Source organism: Bos taurus, chromosome 2 (genome assembly GCF_002263795.3).
Source record: "Bos taurus isolate L1 Dominette 01449 registration number 42190680 breed Hereford chromosome 2, ARS-UCD2.0, whole genome shotgun sequence".
In the NCBI taxonomy this organism is placed as follows: Eukaryota; Metazoa; Chordata; class Mammalia; order Artiodactyla; family Bovidae; genus Bos; species Bos taurus.
In genome coordinates this window covers 41,590,378-41,594,720 of record NC_037329.1, presented here as the reverse complement: position 1 = coordinate 41,594,720, position 4,343 = coordinate 41,590,378, and the positions used below count along the sequence as shown (strand labels likewise).

General features: G+C 38.2%; 1 pseudogene; it reads left to right on the top strand.

Annotated features, from left to right (window-relative positions):
* Positions 1-2,854: 2,854 nt before the first annotated feature.
* On the top strand, positions 2,855-4,021 carry LOC100139196 (lysocardiolipin acyltransferase 1-like; annotated as a pseudogene).
* Positions 4,022-4,343: the final 322 nt, after the last annotated feature.

Genomic DNA, 4,343 nt, shown 5'->3' with positions numbered 1-4,343 from the left:
ATTCCTCATTAGTTCACTAAAATGGTTATTTATTTGGATTGTGATTCTTTTCTCAGTGTTGTCTACTACCTTAAAGGACCATGTGAACAACTGGCTGCCCCTCTCTCTCACCTCAGCAACAGAAACATCACATCAGTTTGGCTCACTTTCCCAGCAAGGACAGTCATGTGCACTGATAATGGAGTTAAAAATAACTCTCTCTATTTGGAATTCAGGATGGGTAGGGGACGCATCAGCTTCCAAGACCACAGCCTTTCAGAACTGTCAACTGCCACTCAAATGACTTAGCTGCAAAGCATTCCAATAGCAAATATTTTCCCTGCCTAGAAGGATTCAAGGATAGAAAGAAATCCATCTATAGTGACATAAACTCAAGGGGTGTCCTTTGTTAAAGTTAAATAACTCTCATTTAACATTATTATTATTTAATTGTACACAGAGCTTTAAGGTGACTCTGCAGGTTGTATAGTCATGTAGCCTTTGACTCTCAGGAGGTCAGTATCTGCACCATCCATCACAGATTATTAGCTATTCAATTTTTAAAGGTTGTCAGACATGGGGATTTCACTATCATTGAACAGAACCTGACCTGGTGTTAATTAGCAATAGAATAAAGTAGCTATCTCATCTCATCTGTTAAACTCTATGATACTGAAATAAACAGTGTATCTATCTGAAAGTGTCAAGGAGACATGAGAAGTCATTTCAGACCAGCCTAAAAATTTTAACGTTATCACTAAAAAAAAAAAAAAAAAATTAACAGTCCATGCACAACAGATTCTAGACTTTATTCACTTTTGACCAGTTTTATTGTAAATTCTTAAGAAGACTGATTCCATTCATAAGCCTGCCACCACCCATCCAGCCTACTCTTGCAATTCTATCAACATGAACCACAGTCATTTTTCAGAAGACTCTACTGTCTTATTTTACATACCACTGTCTGTAGTGTGCTGAAGTGTGGCTCCTTGCTTTTACTATAAGGTAAAGCCTATAGCTCTCATGTCTCAGAAAACTAGTTTTCACTTTTACATGGTCTTTTAACCAGATAAGGATAAATCTGGAAAAAAAAAAAAAAACAGGCAAGATCTGTGTACACACTGAAATCTAAAAAATATTGCTGGGAGAAATTTAAATGAGCTTTAAAAATGATCTTTATTTTAACTAGTTGAAAGCCTCAATACTGTTAAGATGTTATTAACGGTTCCCTCCAAATAGATATACAGATTCAATGCCATCTTAGTCAAAATCCAAGAAAAAAAAATTGTTTTAGAAATTGAAGTGTGGATTCTAATACTTCTAAGGAAAATCAAAGCGCAAAACATTTTTGAAAAAGAATAACAAGTTGGAGGATTAATATTACTGGATGTTAAAACTTAAATTTTAAAATTTAAAACTTAAATTCTTAAATGACAGTAATTTGGGGAGTGTGGTATTGGTATCAGACAGCAGGGAATCCAGAAATAAATCCATACATATTTAGACAACTGATTTTTGACAAGGTTTAGAGACAACTCGATAGACAAAGGATTTTTTAAAATAATGAGGCAACAAATATAGTTCTGTACGAAGATGATAAAGAAGATGAAGACGAAGAAAAAAAAGAAAGAGCTTCAATCCATAGTTCACATTGTTTACCAAAAAATTAATCAAATATTTAATAAGTGTGGAAACTAAAAAAATGAAATTTCTAGAGGGAAACAAAGAAGAAAAATATTTGTTACCTGAGTTTGGCAAAGACTTCTTTTATGACATGAACATGACACTTAGATGAACACATACAAGGGAACAGCTGCTTCTGCTGGGGTGGTCTGTGAAAGAAAGGAAGGGAACTGTCTGTGGGATAAAGGGAGAAAGGGCTTCGAGCCAAAAAAGAAAGCATTGCAAAGTTAGGATGAGTGAGAGAGCACTCATCAGGGTCAGACCAGAGTTTTGCAGATGTTGCTGAGAGAGAAGACAGGAAAGGTTAGGGCCAAATTGTGAATTCTCAGCTAAAAGAGTGTCTCTATCCTGTGGGCAATGGGACCTACAGAAGGATCTTAAACAGGTGAGTAACATGATCAACTTCATATCCTGAAGAGGGGACTTTGTCGGTGACAGGGTCAAAGACAGTATGTAAGGAAGAGACCGATTAAGGGCAGTTTCCATGCTCCAGACAAGAGATGGCATGAGAGATGGCGACGGAGTAAGCCAGGTTATTAATTGTGATGAAGTAGAGTTTACAGTCCATCACACATGTTGAAGGCACAATGGAAGATTGACTGGATGTGAAGAATAATGGGTTAGAGGAGGGCAGCACCTGCTGATCAAGTAAAGAGAATACGAAGCTGTTTTGTGTGTTTTGGTTTTTTGGTAACTATATGAATGGAGATGTGCATGTGTGCTAAGTCGCTTCAGTCATGTCTGACTCTTTGCAACCCTATGGACTATAGCCTGCCAGGCTCCTCTGTCCACGTGATTCTCCAGGCAAGAATAAGGAGTGGGTTGCCATGCCCTTTTCCAGGGGATCTTCCAGACCCAGGGATATTGTTTATTAATTTAGGAAAAATAATAGAGTAGGGAGTACTTTGTTATTGAGTTTGGGGAGAATTTTAAACCCTTTGAGAATTGTTGTGTCAAATAAGGTATAACAGCACCAGCCTTAACAGAAGCCTCTAGTTTTCTGATTTCTGCTACTACAGAAAACTTAATTATATCAAAGTCAACAAAGTCTAGTGTAAAGGAAGCCCAGTGGAGGAAAGCCACTTCAAGGGAAGAATCACCTATGGCACCACAGAGAGCCTGAAGGGCAAAACACAGACTGGAAGAAGTTTACAATTCATCTGTCTGATCAAGGACTCACTTTAGAATAATCATGGTGTCATAGAGAGAGATTTATTTTATAGTCACTCTATTTGGGGGAAGGTTTTTTGGAAGCATTTTCATGCTGGATCCTTTTTCACCTTTGACGTTTATAAACCCATCGTGGTATTGCTGGATCTGCCTTGTGGCAACTTGGCTCACACTACCTGTGGCATTGCTGGAGGTAATGCATTTGTTAAATGCATCACCTGTTATAATCACTTTTATAATAGGTAATGCATTTGTTCCTGGAGAAAGACGTTTTATCATCATGAATCACTGGGCAAGAGTGGGCGGGATATTCCTGTGGAATTATCTGATGAGATATAGCTATTTCAGATTAGAGAAAATTTACCTCAAAGCCAGTCTCAAATGTGCCCCTGGATTTGGTTGGGCCATGTAGGCTGGTGCCTATATCTTCATTCAGAGGAAATGGAGGATGACAAGAGTTATTTTAAGACAGGATTATTTTTGTGATATCGGTGAACCACTTCAGCTCCTCATATTCCCAGAAGGGACTGATTCATAGAAAATAGCACGGCTTGAAATAATAAATTTGTTGAAAAGAATGGACTTCAGAAATATGAATATGTCTTATATCCAAAAACTACAGCTTTAACTTTTGTAGTAGACCATCTAAGAACCTGCATGCTGCCCATGACATCAAGGTGACATACTCTCACAACATTCCTCAGAGAGGCACCTCCTTCTCAGGGACTTTCTCAAGGAAATCCACTTCCACGTCCACTGATACCCAATGGATACCCTCCCCGCATCCAAGGAGGACCTCCAGCTCTGGTGCCAAAAATGGTGGGAGGAGAAGAAGAGAAGCTGTGCTCCTTCTGTTGAGGAGAAAAGACATTTAGCTTTATGAGACAGGTTGCCATTCCAGCTTGCAAGTCCGAGCCCAGGGTCCTTGTGGTCAAATTGTTCTCTTACTGTACTGGACCCTGCTCAGTCCTGCAATTACCTGCTCATCTATTTGTACAGTTTGTCCAGTGATATTTTATAATCATCACCTCTGTGCTGCAGGAGAGAATATTTGATGGACTGGAGGTCATCAGACTTGCATGTTACCATTTTTTAGACAAACAGCCACGTTTAGGTGACAAAGAAAAATGAGTAAGATTCTAAGGTTCACTGTAAAAGCTTAGGGACATTTTGGAAATGTTTTAAGCCTCTGTAAACTGAGATGTATTTTTGCACAACTATGTCAAATATTTCTAACTACTATTGTTATTTGTTACAAATATTTTCCCTTAATTTAGTGGGAAAATATTGCTATATACATAGTGTTTTTTGTTTTTTTGTTTTTTTTTTTACATCTCTGAATGTAATTTCAACACTGTAGCAGGGAGCAATCACTGTGAAGTAATACAAGCCAGAATATTAGTAAACAATCATCAGGCTGTTAGCAGACATGGTACACACAAGACTGTGTTAAAGGCCCAATCATACTTCCCAACAACTCCCAGACAAGAGGCAGATTTGGGGCTCCTATG